This window comes from Lissotriton vulgaris, chromosome 1_1 (assembly GCF_964263255.1).
Source record: "Lissotriton vulgaris chromosome 1_1, aLisVul1.2, whole genome shotgun sequence".
NCBI classification, from domain to species: Eukaryota; Metazoa; Chordata; class Amphibia; order Caudata; family Salamandridae; genus Lissotriton; species Lissotriton vulgaris.
In genome coordinates, this window is record NC_141685.1 from 235873856 (window position 1) to 235891788 (window position 17933).

A 17933-nucleotide genomic window follows, 5' to 3' on the forward strand; every position below is an offset into this window, starting at 1 on the left:
TTCCACACTTTATTTGAAGTCCAATTGCCCATAACAGTGTTCAGTTCACTCCTAATTTATGCCTTACCTCCACTTATGGGATGTTTTACAGTTCAGGTTGGCCTGTTTACTCCTTGAATATGAGTGATATTGCGGTTTGTTCATCTAGACTCATACCCTACCTAATCTTGAAGTTAAATTTCCCACCAATGAGAAACCAAGGGAGATACAATTTTTGATACTTTTTGCATGTCTAATGCAAGAAAAATCACCAGATTATGAGAGTCAATGCAATAATCCAGCAAAAATTACTCATTTTCGCCCAACGTGGGGCTCGAACCCACGGCCCTGAGATTAAGAGTCTCATGCTCTACCAACTGAGCTAGCCAGGCTCCCTCTTCAAGATGGTATGCAGACTAATCATTTTTTATGAAGGAAATCCATTCCTGGACAATTTTTGGGAGTTATTGCATGTCTAATGCAAGATTAATCTCCATATTATGAGAGTCAATGCAATATTCAGGCAAAAATTACTCTTTTTCGCCCAACGTGGGGCTCAAACCCACGACCCTGAGATTAAGAGTCTCATACAGTACCGACTGAGCTAGCCGGGCTCCCTCCTTAAGACAGTATGCAGACCAATCACTTTTTGTGAAGAAAATCAAATCCTGTATATTCCTCTACTCTTGTTTTGCAAGGAAAGCCAGATTTATACATGCTTCAGAGGACAGAGTGTCAAATAAAATAAGAAAAAATAAAAACAAAAGTTGTGAGAACTTCATTTTGAGATTGCATAAGAATTCAAATTCCTCTCACGTGCTAAAGAATACCTGAACCCTTTTGATTAAACCACTTTAGTTGTTATAATGAGACCATATTTGAAAGCCATCTGTGATTTTTCTGTTCTTACTCTGCAATTGCATTGGCAATGACAAGTTTAAAATAAAATGTATGCAAATTTTATAATGGAGAATGCGGGCATCAATCCCACTACCTCTCGCTTGCTAAGCGAGCACTCTACCATTTGAGCTAATTCCCCTGTGTGTTTCATCTGCATAACATTAAAAAAGTAACCTTCCTGCCTTCCACACTTTATTTGAAGTCCAATTGCCCATAACAGTGTTCAGTTCACTCCTAACTTATGCCTTACCTCCACTTATGGGATGTTTTACAGTTCAGGTTGGCCTGTTTACTACTCGAATATGAGTGATATTGCGGTGTGTTCATCTAGACTCATACCCTACCTAATCTTGAAGTTAAATTTCCCACCAATGGGAAACCAAGGGAGATACCATTTTTTATACTTATTGCATGTCTAATGCAAGAATAATCACCAGATTATGAGAGTCCAGCAAAAATTACTCATTTTCGCCCAATGTGGGGCTCGAACCCACGACCCTGTGATTAAGAGTGTCATGCTCTACCGACTGAGCTAGCCGGGCTCCCACTTCAAGATGGCATGCAGACTAATCATTTTTTATGAAGGAAATCCATTCCTGGACAATTTTTGGGAGTTATTGCATGTCTAATGCAAGATTAATCTCCATAATATGAGAGTCAATGCAATATTCAGGCAAAAATTACTCTTTTTTGCCCAACGTGGGGCTCGAACTCACGACCCTGAGATTAAGAGTCTCATGCAGTACCAACTGAGCTAGCTGGGCTCCCTCCTTAAGACAGTATGCAGACCAATCACTTTTTGTGAAGAAAATCAAATTCTGGATATTCCTCTACTCTTGTTTTGCAAGGAAAGCCAGATTTATACATGCTTCAGAGGACAGAGTGTCAAATAAAATAAGAAAAAATAAAAACAAAAGTTGTGAGAACTTCATTTTGAGATTGCATAAGAATTCAAATTCCTCTCACGTGCTAAAGAATACCTGAACCCTTTTGATTAAACCACTTTAGTTGTTATAATGAGACCATATTTGAAAGCCATCTGTGATTTTTCTGTTCTTACTCTGCAATGACCTTGGCAATGACAAGTTAAAAATAAAATGTATGCAAATTTTATAATGGAGAATGCGGGCATCGATCCCGCTACCTCTCGCTTGCTAAGCGAGCGCTCTACCATTTGAGCTAATTCCCCTGTGTGTTTAATCTGCATAACATTAAAAAAGTAACCTCACTGCCTTCCACACTTTATTTGAAGTCCAATTGCCCATAACAGTGTTCAGTTCACTCCTAATTTATGCCTTACCTCCACTTATGGGATGTTTTACAGTTCAGGTTGGCCTGTTTACTACTCGAATATGAGTGATATTGCGATGTGTTCATCTAGACTCATACCCTACCTAATCTTGAAGTTAAATTTCCCACCAATGAGAAACCAAGGGAGATACCATTTTTGATACTTATTGCATGTCTAATGCAAGAATAATCACCAGATTATGAGAGTCAATGCAATAATCCTGCAAAAATTACTAATTTTCACCCAACGTGGGGCTCAAACCCACGACCCTGAGATTAAGAGTCTCATGCTCTACCGACTGAGCTAGCCGGGCTCCCACTTCAAGATGGTATGCAGACTAATCATTTTTTATGAAGGAAATCCATTCCTGGACAATTTTTGTGAGTTATTGCATGTCTAATGCAAGATGAATCTCCATATTATGAGAGTCAATGCAATATTCAGGCAAAAATTACTCTTTTTCGCCCAACGTGGAGCTCAAACCCACGACCCTGAGATTAAGAGTCTCATGCTCTACCAACTGAGCTAGCCGGGCTCCCTCCTTAAGACAGTATGCAGACCAATCCCTTTTTGTGAAGAAAATCAAATCCTGGATATTCCTCTACTCTTGTTTTGCAAGGAAAGCCAGATTTATACATCCTTCAGAGGACAGAGTGTCAAAAAAATAAGAGAAAATGAAAATGGAAGTTGTGAGAACTACATTTTGAGATTGCGTAAGAATTCAAATTCCTCTCACATGCTAAAGAATACCTGAACCCTTTTGATTAAACCACTTTAGTTGTTATAATGAGACCATATTTGAAAGCCATCTGTGATTTTTCTGTTCTTACTCTGCAATTGCCTTGGCAATGACAAGTTAAAAATAAAATGTATGCAAATTTTATAATGGAGAATGCGTGCATCAATCCCACTACCTCTCGCTTGCTAAGCGAGCGCTCTACCATTTGAGCTAATTCCCCTGTGTGTTTAATCTGCATAACATTAAAAAAGTAACCTGACTGCCTTCCACACTTTATTTGAAGTCCAATTGCCCATATCAGTGTTCAGTTCACTCCTAACTTATGCCTTACCTCCACTTATGGGATGATTTACAGTTCAGGTTGGCCTGTTTACTACTCGAATATGAGTGATATTGCGGTGTGTTCATCTAGACTCATACCCTACCTAATCTTGAAGTTAAATTTCCCACCAATGAGAAACCAAGGGAGATACCATTTTTGATACTTATTGCATGTCTAATGCAAGAATAATCACCAGATTATGAGAGTCCAGCAAAAATTACTCATTTTCGCCCAACGTGGGGCTCGAACCCACGACCCTGTGATTAAGAGTGTCATGCTCTACCGACTGAGCTAGCCGGGCTCCCACTTCAAGATGGTATGCAGACTAATCATTTTTTATGAAGGAAATCCATTCCTGGACAATTTTTGCGAGTTATTGCATGTCTAATGCAAGATGAAGCTCCATATTATGAGAGTCAATGCAATATTCAGGCAAAAATTACTCGTTTTAGCCCAACGTGGGGCTCGAACCCACGACCCTGAGATTAAGAGTCTCATGCTCTACCGACTGAGCTAGCTGGGCTCCCTCCTTAAGACAGTATGCAGACCAATCCCTTTTTGTGAAGAAAATCAAATCCTGGATATTCCTCTACTCTTGTTTTGCAAGGAAAGCCTGATTTATACATCCTTCAGAGGATAGAGTGTCAAATAAAATAAGAAAAAATAAAAACGGAAGTTGTGAGAACATCATTTTGAGATTGCATAAGAATTCAAATTCCTCTCACGTGCTAAAGAATACCTGAACCCTTTTGATTAAACCACTTTAGTTGTTATAATGAGACCATATTTGAAAGCTGTAGGAGAGTAGGGTCTGCAATCCTATGATCACCCAGATTTTTTGCTTTTGTTTCACTGGTTTACGACTTTCTCTGGCTGTGGGCCTGCCAATCAGACCCACAGCCTGGCTGTTCTCTTTCTAAATTACGATATGTACCCTAGGTGCATTTACCAATTGGTACTGGGCCACCTTTTCAGACCCTGTAACTCAGGGCATAGGTGTATCCAGGGCTGCCAGGGGCTGCAGCATGTATTATGCCACCCCTGGCTGGCCTCCTAAATTTGACACAACTGGCTGCATGACAGCTGGGGCAAAGTCGTGTAATCACCCTTTGCTTTAGGTATAGTAGCTCTATATCTAACCATACAATGGACACCCGAGTTCCTATCAGTCACTCCTATGGCAGGCCTTGACAATCCTGAAGACAGAGTGCGTGGGCTCATGTGAACTAGGTTCTGGCCCGAGCCGAGCCCGGTTGCAGCTTGCGGAATCAAGACCCAATGGCTGTTCCATGATAACGCGTACCACCTCGGTAACTTCGGTGTCGCATTATCAAGGCATGTCGAGTAAGGTGTCATACGAATCGGGATGCTGCCCTCTCACCAATTCTGGCGACGAGGTTAGCATTCCGTCCTTCTAGAGGGACACGACATGTACGTAACTGTGAACCCCGGTTAAAGTTAACTAAAGCCTCAGCTCCACAAAATGGATGCTGCCACCACAGACACGAGTCTGACCTCCTGCTGCTGGGAGTCCTTCCAGCGAGGAGCGCTTGGACAAAGGGTTCCTGTCAAGGGCGGTGTTCGCACCGTCCCAGACAGGGTTTGTGTATTCTGGGTAGGTAGGGCTTTTGCGAGAAGGTGACTGCGGAGTGGCACCCCGGTGCTCACTACGCATCTGCCGGTCAGAACCAGTTCCAGGGGCGCCAGCCCTGGCCTGGGGAAAGTCCGGCAGGGGAGAGGGGTGTAACTACCCCCCTTCCTGGTCCCACCCTTAGGGCAGGACCTAGTCATGTACCCACCCCTTTCTTTAGAATAAAGGCCGGAGCGGGGACCCTTCCAAATTAGATCATCTTTGAATCAAGAACTACTTTCTACGAAAGGACATTCGAGACTCTTCTCAAGATTTCTCCCTTGTGACTAAGGAGTAGTCATCCTGCATCAGCAGGCACCATCTAAGAACTCTGCGGTTTGCTGCAAGTCCTTCCTCAAGGATCCGACGGCCCAGCTCTACGAGAACCGGCTTCCCTGGCACCTCCGACCTCTACCCACGTCATCAGCTCAGCTGTGATCTGTGGGTGCGACGAGACCTCGAGGGACCGGCCATCATCAAAACCTGCACGTTTTTCTTAACCAGCACGACCATCGAAGCAATTCTCTGGTGAGTGCTCTGGGGTCCGAGAAGCCCCGACCCTGAGCAGCTCCAGCACCGAAGTGCAGTCTCCCAGCATCTCCACGATCTGCGTGGGGCCCTTCTGCTCGCTGCTCAAGCACGTTGTCTGGTCACTAGCCGCTGGCTTGTGCCCTTCCTTGACGACATCCGACAACCAACACTGCTGGTCTGGTTGCTCCAGCCCGGCCCTTGCTCCCTTTTTCGAGAGGAGCACCCCGGACCCACCTGGTCCATCCAAAGACGCCATCTTAGGCCCACCACGTGGCCCGAGATCTGCCAAGGCTTGTTGCCCCAATCCTGGGCCCAGCGACGCCGACAGCATCATTCTTCGTGGGACAGCTCGCACCTCCATCCTGGTCGCCGAGAACGCCTCCTGGTCCGTGAGACTGCAGAGCCTAGCGTCGCCCACTCACCTGGTCGAGGTGACGGCCAACCGGTGCCCTCCTGGCACCCTCTGACTACTGGCTAGTTTTACGAACTTGGTCCCCTCTGCTTTCAGGTATCATCGATCTCTGATCCAGGCTTGGATCTCTACAAACTATTCATCACTGGTCGCCGGCCAGCAACTCCTTTTTCTTCCGGCTCCTGGTTCGTCAGCGAAGACCCCCGACGCCTGTAAGACTTGTGCAGCCTCAGCCCTCGTGGCTAGGTAACTTCGGCATTTCGGTGCCTGCATAGCCTCTTTACTCTAGGGTCCCGAGTCCCTCGCTTCCGACTTGCCTTATCGGGTCCGCCCGAGACCACTAAACTTTCCGTGTCCTCGGACACTTGTTTTAATTGTGCACTTGAAGTATTTTCCTAAGAGATTTGGTTTGTGCTTAGTACCCTGTCCTCATAAAGAGTACAGGGCTGTTGTGATTCTTAATAAATATACTGTTTATTTTCATAACACTTGTGTGGTGTCCTTTCACTTGGTGTTCAAGGGGTATGTGATGGTATAACAGCTGGCTTAACACGCCCTCTCGAGTCTTTAGCCTTAGACTGCTCGTATCCACGCTACTAGGATAGCTGGTCTGTAGGTTGACTTACAACCAATCACCATAAGGGTCGTTTGGAACGATACATAGCGGTCGCTAGAATAGCAAACGCTGCATATCGGGCCAACTTCTCACATTGGTGAGCAGCGGTTGGGATTTGAGCTTGCTGTTGTTTTACCACACGTATCCTAAGAATATCTTGTTGAAAGATCACATAAGTACTGTTAGTACATATAACTGAAGCTTAGAATACTCTGAGTTCTACTGAACCAGCTGTTGTAGCTCCTCAAGGCTTAGCACACCTTGGCTGCAACTCTTAGCAAGGGATCAGTAGGTAAACACATAGTGTAGGTACACCACACTAGAAACAGTATGTCGGACAAAGGAGGAAACTCTGAGTCTCCCCTTGTGTCAGTTGACCCTCCACAGGTCATCCCTTCAAGATATACTGTGCTGAGCTTCAAGGAGTTAAGACAGGTGTGTCACTCCAGGAAGATCAAGCAGGGGTCTAACCCCACAACGTCCTTTCTGATTGGTCTCTTGGAGACTTATGATGCCAGAAAAGCTGAGACCCGTCTTAGCTCTTCTAATCCAGAAGGAGACATGCCTCCCCTCGAGGGAACCAGAGACGATCCTGACCTCATCCACCTCTCAACTGAGACTGAAGATGTAGAGGATGATGAGAATGAGGATCCCTCTGGGGATGAGGCAGATAAGGGACAGGTAGAAGTCGTCAGACTAAGCAGGTCCAACTTAAGCAAACATGACAGTGGTACTGAGGGACCCCCGGGGCCGCTATCAGGTCAGCTTAACATTGGGAATGGACGAGCCAGATCTCTGTCAAGAGACTCTGGCAGATCCCTTCAAACCAATGGCTCTCACAACTCTTCTCAAAGAGGGATGACGTCCCCTCAGAGGAGAGTGTACGAAGCTAAAGAAAGGGCAGCTAATCTAAGGATTGAAAGGGAAGAACTTGCCCTGGCCAAAGAGAGGCTTGCCTTTGATAGAGAGCAACAGTTAGGTGGGGCAGTCCCCATTGGTGGCAGCATTGTACCTAGCAATAGGGAAAGGAGTTTTGATACGAAACACCTTGGTAAGATAGTGCCCCCCTTCAAACAAGGGGACGACATCCACAAATGGATTACTGCTTTGGAGAGAGCCTGCACTGTGCAGGGTGTTCCCCAGAGTCAGTGGGCAGCTATCTTGTGGCTCTCCTTTGAAGGTAAAGGTAGAGACAAGCTCCTCACCACAAGGGTAGAGGATGCTAATAATTACCACGTCTTGAAGAGTACACTGGTTGAAGGGTTTGGCCTAACCACGGAGCAGTACAGGGTGCTGTTCCGGGATACCCAGAAAACGCAGTCTCAAGATTGGTCTGACTTTGTCGATTGTGCCACTAAGGCTTTTGAGGGCTGGTTGCTGGGCAGTAAGGTTACTGATTACGAAGGATTGTATAATTTGATGATGAGAGAACAAATTTTAAACAATTGTCAGAACCAGTTGTTGCATCAGCATCTTGTCGACTCGGATCTGACCTCTCCCCAAGAATTGGGAAAGAAGGCAGACAGATGGGTTCGAACAAGAGTTAAACAGAACCAGGGCCAGAATCAAGGTGGTCAGAAGAAAGCAGACCAGAAGGGTAAAGATTCTAAGGGGGAACAAAATGACCAGAAGTCTTCGACAGGTCCCCAACAACCCAAAGAGGGTGGGGGTCAAGCTCCCCAAAAGAAGAAAGAAGGCCAATCTAAAAGATGGTGCCAATACTGCAAAAGTAAATCTCACTGGTTTAGTGAGTGCACCAAGAAAGGAGGGCAGACTCCTGCCACTGCAGCCCCTAAGGCACCTGTGCCCCCTAGTACAGCCAGCAGTGGTAGTGCACCTCCCAAGGGTTTAGTAGGGTTAACCCTGGGTTCTGAGGGGCGTGACAACTTAGTTGGTACACTCACTCAGGCTGTCCTTGTCAGTACAGGGGATGTGGATATGTCCCCTGACGTAAGCCCCAATACTTTGGGCAAATACAGACAGACACCTTTCATAAACGGAAAAATGGCTCAGGCCTATAGGGACACTTGTGCCAGTGTCACCATGGTGACACCTAACTTTGTGGACCCTGGACAGATCATGCCAGGTACAGAATTCCTGGTGACCAATGCAAGCAATGTCACTACCAATCACAGTATGGCAATTGTAGCTTTCTCCTGGGGAGGGGTAACTGGCCAAAAGAAGGTTGTAGTTAGTTCAGACCTCCCAGTGGATTGTTTGTTGGGCAATGATTTGGAGTCATCACAATGGTCAGAAGTGGAGCACCGGACTCACATGGAAATGTTAGGCTTGCCAGCACATGTGTTCGCTGTGACCAGGTCACAGGTCAGGAAATGCCCCACTGAACAGGTGCTGGATCCTGGAACAACGGACCAGACACCTCCCAAGAAAAAGAGCGGTAGGGTTAAGGCTGCGCCTTCCCCCTTGCCCCAGGTCGTGGATCAAGTCTCAGAGGAGGCTGACCTACAGGAATTGAGGGAAACTGAGCCTAGAGAGTTCGAACTTGATCAAGTTGAATTCTTGGGTTCAGGGGGACCCTCAAGGGAAGACCTGGGGAAGGACCAGTTAGACTGACCTTCTCTTGAACCCCTCAGACAGCAGGCTGCTGCTGAGGCTGCTGGGAACGCCACAGGTACCCACAAGGTATACTGGGAAGATGGACTCCTGTACACTGAGTCAAGAGACCCCAAGCCTGGCATGACCAGGAGGCTGGTTGTACCCTTGTCTCAGCGAGGTTTCCTACTTACCTTGGCCCACGAGATTCCCTTAGCAGGTCACTTAGGCCAGACAAAGACGTGGGACAGGCTTGTCTCACACTTTCACTGGCCTCATATGAACGAAGATACCAAGGAGTTTTGCCGCTCCTGTGTCACTTGCCAAGCCAGTGGTAAGTCAGGTGGCACGACAAAGGCCCCCCTTATACCAATGCCAGTGGTGGGGGTGCCCTTTGAACGGGTGGGGATCGACATCGTCGGTCCCATGGAACCACCAACAGCATCAGGGCACAAATTTATACTGGTGGTAGTGGATCATGCCACCAGGTATCCTGAAGCTATTCCCCTTAGGACCACTACAGCGCCTGTTGTGGCAAGAGCCCTAGTTGGAGTATTCTCCAGAGTGGGCTTCCCTAAGGAGGTCGTCTCCGACAGAGGTGCAAACTTTATGTCGAGCTACTTAACTGCTATGTGGAAGGAATGTGGTGTCAACTACAAGTTCACTACACCCTATCATCCACAATGCAATGGGCTTGTTGAGAGATTCAACAGGACCCTAAAAGGGATGATTCATGGACTACCTGAAAAGCTTCGGCGTAGATGGGATGTCCTGATCCCCTGCCTTTTATTCGCTTACAGAGAAGTCCCACAGAAGGGGGTTGGCTACAGCCCTTTTGAACTTTTGTACGGGCATCCTGTGAGAGGACCCCTGTGTTTGGTGAAGGAAGGATGGGAGAGACCTCTCAAAAAGCCTGCAGCCAACATAGTGGACTATGTGCTTGGCCTCCGCTCGCGGATGGCTGAATACATGGAGAAGGCATCTGAAAACCTTAAGGCCAGCCAAGAACTCCAAAAAGCTTGGCATGACCAAAAGGCTGTCTTGACTGTTTACCAGCCCGGACAGAAGGTGTGGGTGTTGGAGCCAGTGGCCCCAGCAGCACTCAAGGACAAATGGTCCGGGCCCTACACCATCCTGGAGAAAAAGGGAGAGGTCACCTACCTGGTCGACCTGGGAACTCCCCGGAGCCCCCACAGGGTGCTTCATGTCAACAGGCTCAAGGCATATGTCGACAGGAAGGACATGAGTTTGCTCATGGCCCTAGATGAGGGACAGGAAGAGGAGAGTGACCCTCTCCCCGACCTGCTCACTCAGAATCCTGACGATGGATCGGTCGATGGTGTTGTCTTTTGTGGCAGCCTCTCCGAACATCAACAGAAAGACTGTAAACAGGTTCTTCAGTCTTTCAGACATATGTTCTCTCTAACACCCAGTCAGACCGATTGGTGCACCCATGAGGTTGACACTGGTGACAGCTTGCCCGTCAAGAGTAAAATCTACCGGCAGCCTGATCACGTTAGAGACTGCATCAAGAGTGAAGTGCAGAAAATGTTGGAGCTGGGAGTCATTGAACCCTCGGATAGCCCTTGGGCTAGTCCCGTAGTTCTAGTGCCGAAACCTCACACCCAGGGCAGTAAGAAAGAGATGAGGTTCTGCGTAGACTACAGGGGTCTCAATGCAGTCACTAAGACTGACGCCCACCCAATACCAAGGGCAGACGAGCTTATCGATAGATTGGCTTCGGCCAACTACCTAAGTACGTTTGACCTGACAGCTGGGTATTGGCAAATCAGGTTAGCTGAGGACGCCAAGCCTAAGACCGCATTTTCTACCCCTGGTGGGCATTATCAGTTCGTGGTGATGCCCTTTGGTCTGAAAAATGCACCTGCCACCGTCCAAAGGTTGGTGAATCAAGTCCTTACTGGGCTGGATGACTTCTGTGCGGCGTATCTAGACGATATTGCTGTCTTTAGCTCCACCTGGGAGGATCACCTGGTCCACCTGCGGAAAGCGTTAGAGGCTCTGCAAGCAGCAGGCCTCACTATCAAGGCCACCAAGTGCCAGATAGGGCAGACACAGGTTGTATACCTGGGCCACCTTGTAGGTGGAGGCCAGGTTCAGCCACTGGAGAGCAAAATACAGTCAATCAGGGACTGGGCTCCTCCAACCACCCAGACTCAGGTTCGAGCTTTCTTGGGCCTGACTGGATACTACCGGAAGTTTGTCAGGAACTATGGTTCCATCGTGACACCATTAAACGAACTGACAAGCAAGAAAATGCCAAAAAAGGTTCAGTGGACAGCGAGCTGTCAAAAAGCATTCGATGACCTAAAGCAGGCCATGTGCACGGCGCCTATCCTTAAGAGTCCGGACTACTCCAAACCATTCATTGTCCAAACAGATGCTTCTGAGTTGGGTGTGGGAGCTGTTCTTTCTCAACTGAATTTTGATGGTCAAGACCAGCCCATTGCTTTTATAAGCAGAAGGCTGACCCCTAGAGAGAAGAATTGGTCAGCTATTGAGAGGGAGGCCTTTGCTGTGGTTTGGGCCCTGAAGAAGCTGAGGTCATACTTGTTTGGCACTCACTTCAAGATTCAGACCGACCATAAGCCCCTCTTATGGCTAAATCAGATGAAGGGTGAAAACCCCAAACTGCTTAGGTGGTCCATTTCCCTACAGGGAATGCACTTTACAGTGGAACATAGACCTGGTACTGATCATGGCAATGCTGATGGGCTCTCCAGATATTTCCACTTAGAACAAGAAGACTCACCTGGTCAAGGTTAGCTTATTGTTCCGACGTTTGGGGGGGGGTCATGTAGGAGAGTAGGGTCTGCAATCCTATGATCACCCAGATTTTTTGCTTTTGTTTCACTGGTTTACGACTTTCTCTGGCTGTGGGCCTGCCAATCAGACCCACAGCCTGGCTGTTCTCTTTCTAAATTACGATATGTACCCTAGGTGCATTTACCAATTGGTACTGGGCCACCTTTTCAGACCCTGTAACTCAGGGCATAGGTGTACCCAGGGCCGCCAGGGGCTGCAGCATGTATTATGCCACCCCTGGCTGGCCTCCTAAATTTGACACAACTGGCTGCATGACAGCTGGGGCAAAGTCGTGTAATCACCCTTTGCTTTAGGTATAGTAGCTCTATATCTAACCATACAATGGACACCCGAGTTCCTATCAGTCACTCCTATGGCAGGCCTTGACAATCCTGAAGGCAGAGTGCGTGGGCTCGTGTGAACTAGGTTCTGGCCCGAGCCGAGCCCGGTTGCAGCTTGCGGAATGAAGACCCAATGGCTGTTCCATGATAACGCGTACCACCTCGGTAACTTCGGTGTCGCATTATCAAGGCATGTCGAGTAAGGTGTCATACGAATCGGGATGCTGCCCTCTCACCAATTCTGGCGACGAGGTTAGCATTCCGCCCTTCTAGAGGGACACGACATGTACGTAACTGTGAACCCCGGTTAAAGTTAACTAAAGCCTCAGCTCCACAAAATGGATGCTGCCACCACAGACACGAGTCTGACCTCCTGCTGCTGGGAGTCCTTCCAGCGAGGAGCGCTTGGACAAAGGGTTCCTGTCAAGGGCGGTGTTCGCACCGTCCCAGACAGGGTTTGTGTATTCTGGGTAGGTAGGGCTTTTGCGAGAAGGTGACTGCGGAGTGGCACCCCGGTGCTCACTACGCATCTGCCGGTCAGAACCAGTTCCAGGGGCGCCAGCCCTGGCCTGGGGAAAGTCCGGCAGGGGAGAGGGGTGTAACTACCCCCCTTCCTGGTCCCACCCTTAGGGCAGGACCTAGTCATGTACCCACCCCTTTCTTTAGAATAAAGGCCGGAGCGGGGACCCTTCCAAATTAGATCATCTTTGAATCAAGAACTACTTTCTACGAAAGGACATTCGAGACTCTTCTCAAGATTTCTCCCTTGTGACTAAGGAGTAGTCACCCTGCATCAGCAGGCACCATCTAAGAACTCTGCGGTTTGCTGCAAGTCCTTCCTCAAGGATCCGACGGCCCAGCTCGACGAGAACCGGCTTCCCTGGCACCTCCGACCTCTACCCACGTCATCAGCTCAGCTGTGATCTGTGGGTGCGACGAGACCTCGAGGGACCGGCCATCATCAAAACCTGCACGTTTTTCTTAACCAGCACGACCATCGAAGCAATTCTCTGGTGAGTGCTCTGGGGTCCGAGAAGCCCCGACCCTGAGCAGCTCCAGCACCGAAGTGCAGTCTCCCAGCATCTCCACGATCTGCGTGGGGCCCTTCTGCTCGCTGCTCAAGCACGTTGTCTGGTCACTAGCCGCTGGCTTGTGCCCTTCCTTGACGACATCCGACAACCAACACTGCTGGTCTGGTTGCTCCAGCCCGGCCCTTGCTCCCTTTTTCGAGAGGAGCACCCCGGACCCACCTGGTCCATCCAAAGACGCCATCTTAGGCCCACCACGTGGCCCGAGATCTGCCAAGGCTTGTTGCCCCAATCCTGGGCCCAGCGACGCCGACAGCATCATTCTTCGTGGGACAGCTCGCACCTCCATCCTGGTCGCCGAGAACGCCTCCTGGTCCGTGAGACTGCAGAGCCTAGCGTCGCCCACTCACCTGGTCGAGGTGACGGCCAACCGGTGCCCTCCTGGCACCCTCTGACTACTGGCTAGTAGTACGAACTTGGTCCCCTCTGCTTTCAGGTATCATCGATCTCTGATCCAGGCTTGGATCTCTACGAACTATTCATCACTGGTCGCCGGCCAGCAACTCCTTTTTCTTCCGGCTCCTGGTTCGTCAGCGAAGACCCCCGACGCCTGTAAGACTTGTGCAGCCGCAGCCCTCGTGGCTAGGTAACTTCGGCATTTCGGTGCCTGCATAGCCTCTTTACTCTAGGGTCCCGAGTCCCTCGCTTCCGACTTGCCTTATCGGGTCCGCCCGAGACCACTAAACTTTCCGTGTCCTCGGACACTTGTTTTAATTGTGCACTTGAAGTATTTTCCTAAGAGATTTGGTTTGTGCTTAGTACCCTGTCCTCATAAAGAGTACAGGGCTGTTGTGATTCTTAATAAATATACTGTTTATTTTCATAACACTTGTGTGGTGTCCTTTCACTTGGTGTTCAAGAGGTATGTGATGGTATAACAGCTGGCTTAACACGCCCTCTCGAGTCTTTAACCTTAGACTGCTCGTATCCACGCTACTAGGATAGCTGGTCTGTAGGTTGACTTACAACCAATCACCATAAGGGTCGTTTGGAACGATACATAGCGGTCGCTAGAATAGCGAACGCTGCATATCGGGCCAACTTCTCACAAAAGCCATCTGTGATTTTTCTGTTCTTACTCTGCAATGACCTTGGCAATGACAAGTTAAAAATAAAATGTATGCAAATTTTATAATGGAGAATGCGGGCATCAATCCCACTACCTCTCGCTTGCTAAGCGAGCGCTCTACCATTTGAGCTAATTCCCCTGTGTGTTTAATCTGCATAACATTAAAAAAGTAACCTCACTGCCTTCCACACTTTATTTGAAGTCCAATTGCCCATAACAGTGTTCAGTTCACTCCTAACTTATGCCTTACCTCCACTTATGGGATGTTTTACAGTTCAGGTTGGCCTGTTTACTACTCGAATATGAGTGATATTGCGGTGTGTTCATCTAGACTCATACCCTACCTAATCTTGAAGTTAAATTTCCCACCAATGAGAAACCAAGGGAGATACTATTTTTGATACTTATTGCATGTCTAATGCAAGAATAATCACCAGATTATGAGAGTCAATGCAATAATCCTGCAAAAATTACTCATTTTCACCCAACGTGGGGCTTGAACCCACAACCCTGAGATTAAGAGTCTCATGCTCTACCGACTGAGCTAGCCGGGCTCCCATTTCAAGATGGTATGCATACTAATCATTTTTTATGAAGGAAATCCATTCCTGGACAATTTTTGTGAGTTATTGCATGTCTAATGCAAGATGAATCTCCATAATATGAGAGTCAATGCAATATTCAGGCAAAAATTACTCTTTTTCGCCCAACGTGGGGCTCGAACCCACGACAGTGAGATTAAGAGTGTCATGCTCTACCGACTGAGCTAGCCGGGCTCCCTCCTTAAGACAGTATGCAGACCAATCCCTTTTTGTGAAGAAAATCAAATCCTGGATATTCCTCTACTCTTGTTTTGCAAGGAAAGCCAGATTTATACATCCTTCAGAGGACAGAGAGTCAAATAAAACAAGAGAAAATGAAAATGGAAGTTGTGAGAACTTCATTTTGAGATTGCATAAGAATTCAAATTCCTCTCACGTGCTAAAGAATACCTGAACCCTTTTGATTAAACCACTTTAGTTGTTATAATGAGACCATATTTGAAAGCCATCTGTGATTTTTCTGTTCTTACTCTGCAATGACCTTGGCAATGACAAGTTAAAAATAAAATGTATGCAAATTTTATAATGGAGAATGCGGGCATCAATCCCGCTACCTCTCGCTTGCTAAGCGAGCGCTCTACCATTTGAGCTAATTCCCCTGTGTGTTTAATCTGCATAACATTAAAAAAGTAACCTGACTGCCTTCCACACTTTATTTGAAGTCCAATTGCCCATAACAGTGTTCAGTTCACTCCTAACTTATGCCTTACCTCCAGTTATGGGATGTTTTACAGTTCAGGTTGGCCTGTTTACTACTCGAATATGAGTGATATTGCGGTGTGTTCATCTAGACTCATACCCTACCTAATCTTGAAGTTAAATTTCCCACCAATGGGAAACCAAGGGAGATACCATTTTTGATACTTATTGCATGTCTAATGCAAGAATAATCACCAGATTATGAGAGTCCAGCAAAAATTACTCATTTTCGTCCAACGTGGGGCTCGAACCCACGACCCTGAGATTAAGAGTCTCATGCTCTACCGACTGAGCTAGCCGGGCTCCCACTTCAAGATGGTATGCAGACTAATAATTTTTTATGAAGGAAATCCATTCCTTGACAATTTTTTTGAGTTATTGCATGTCTAATGCAAGATGAAGCTCCATATTATGAGAGTCAATGCAATATTCAGGCAAAAATTACTTGTTTTTGCCCAACGTGGGGCTCGAACCCACGACCCTGAGATTAAGAGTCTCATGCTCTACCGACTGAGCTAGCCAGGCTCCCTCCTTAAGACAGTATGCAGACCAATCCCTTTTTGTGAAGAAAATCAAATCCTGGATATTCCTCTACTCTTGTTTTGCAAGGAAAGCCAGATTTATACATCCTTCAGAGGATAGAGTGTCAAATAAAACAAGAGAAAATGAAAATGGAAGTTGTGAGAACTTCATTTTGAGATTGCATAAGAATTCAAATTCCTCTCACGTGCTAAAGAATACCTGAACCCTTTTGATTAAACCACTTTATTTGTTATAATGAGACCATATTTGAAAGCCATCTGTGATTTTTCTGTTCTTACTCTGCAATGACCTTGGCAATGACAAGTTAAAAATAAAATGTATGCAAATTTTATAATGGAGAATGCGGGCATCGATCCCGCTACCTCTCGCTTGCTAAGCGAGCGCTCTACCATTTGAGCTAATACCTCTGTGTGTTTAATCTGCATAACATTAAAAAAGTAACCTCACTGCCTTCCACACTTTATTTGAAGTCCAATTGCCCATAACAGTGTTCAGTTCACTCCTAACTTATGCCTTACCTCCACTTATGGGATGTTTTACAGTTCAGGTTGGCCTGTTTACTACTCGAATATGAGTGATATTGCGGTGTGTTTATCTAGACTCATACCCTACCTAATCTTGAAGTTAAATTTCCCACCAATGAGAAACCAAGGGAGATACCATTTTTGATACTTATTGCATGTCTAATGCAAGAATAATCACCAGATTATGAGAGTCAATGCAATAATCCTGCAAAAATTACTCATTTTCACCCAACGTGGGGCTCGAACCCACAACCCTGTGATTAAGAGTCTCATGCTCTACCAACTGAGCTAGCCGGGCTCCCACTTCAAGATGGTATGCAGACTAATCATTTTTTATGAAGGAAATCCATTCCTGGACAATTTTTGTGAGTTATTGCATGTCTAATGCAAGATGAATCTCCATATTATGAGAGTCAATGCAATATTCAGGCAAAAATTACTCTTTTTCGCCCGACGTGGGGCTCGAACCCACGACCCTGAGATTAAAAGTCTCATGCTCTACCGACTGAGCTAGCCGGGCTCCCTCCTTAAGACAGTATGCAAACCAATCCCTTTTTGTGAAGAAAATCAAATCCTGGATATTCCTCTACTCTTGTTTTGCAAGGAAAGCCAGGTTTATACATCCTTCAGAGGACAGAGTGTCAAATAAAACAAGAGAAAATGAAAATGGAAGTTGTGGGAACTTCATTTTGAGATTGCATAAGAATTCAAATTCCTCTCACGTGCTAAAGAATACCTGAACCCTTTTGATTAAACCACTTTAGTTGTTATAATGAGACCATATTTGAAAGCCATCTGTGATTTTTCTGTTCTTACTCTGCAATGACCTTGGCAATGACAAGTTAAAAATAAAATGTATGCAAATTTTATAATGGAGAATGCGGGCATCAATCCCGCTACCTCTCGCTTGCTAAGCGAGCGCTCTACCATTTGAGCTAATTCCCCTGTGTGTTTAATCTGCATAACATTAAAAAAGTAACCTGACTGCCTTCCACACTTTATTTGAAGTCCAATTGCCCATAACAGTGTTCAGTTCACTCCTAACTTATGCCTTACCTCCAGTTATGGGATGTTTTACAGTTCAGGTTGGCCTGTTTACTACTCGAATATGAGTGATATTGCGGTGTGTTCATCTAGACTCATACCCTACCTAATCTTGAAGTTAAATTTCCCACCAATGGGAAACCAAGGGAGATACCATTTTTGATACTTATTGCATGTCTAATGCAAGAATAATCACCAGATTATGAGAGTCCAGCAAAAATTAC

At 46.6% G+C, this 17933-nt stretch overlaps 2 non-coding genes across 2 annotated transcripts; both read right to left on the reverse strand.

Moving 5' to 3' along the window:
- Window positions 1-1995: 1995 nt before the first annotated feature.
- On the reverse strand, window positions 1996-2068 carry TRNAA-AGC (transfer RNA alanine (anticodon AGC)). Its single transcript has one exon. It is a non-coding gene; the product is annotated as a tRNA-Ala (tRNA).
- A 15044-nt stretch (window positions 2069-17112) lies between these two features.
- On the reverse strand, window positions 17113-17185 carry TRNAK-UUU (transfer RNA lysine (anticodon UUU)). Its single transcript has one exon. It is a non-coding gene; the product is annotated as a tRNA-Lys (tRNA).
- Between the last annotated feature and the right edge of the window lie 748 nt (window positions 17186-17933).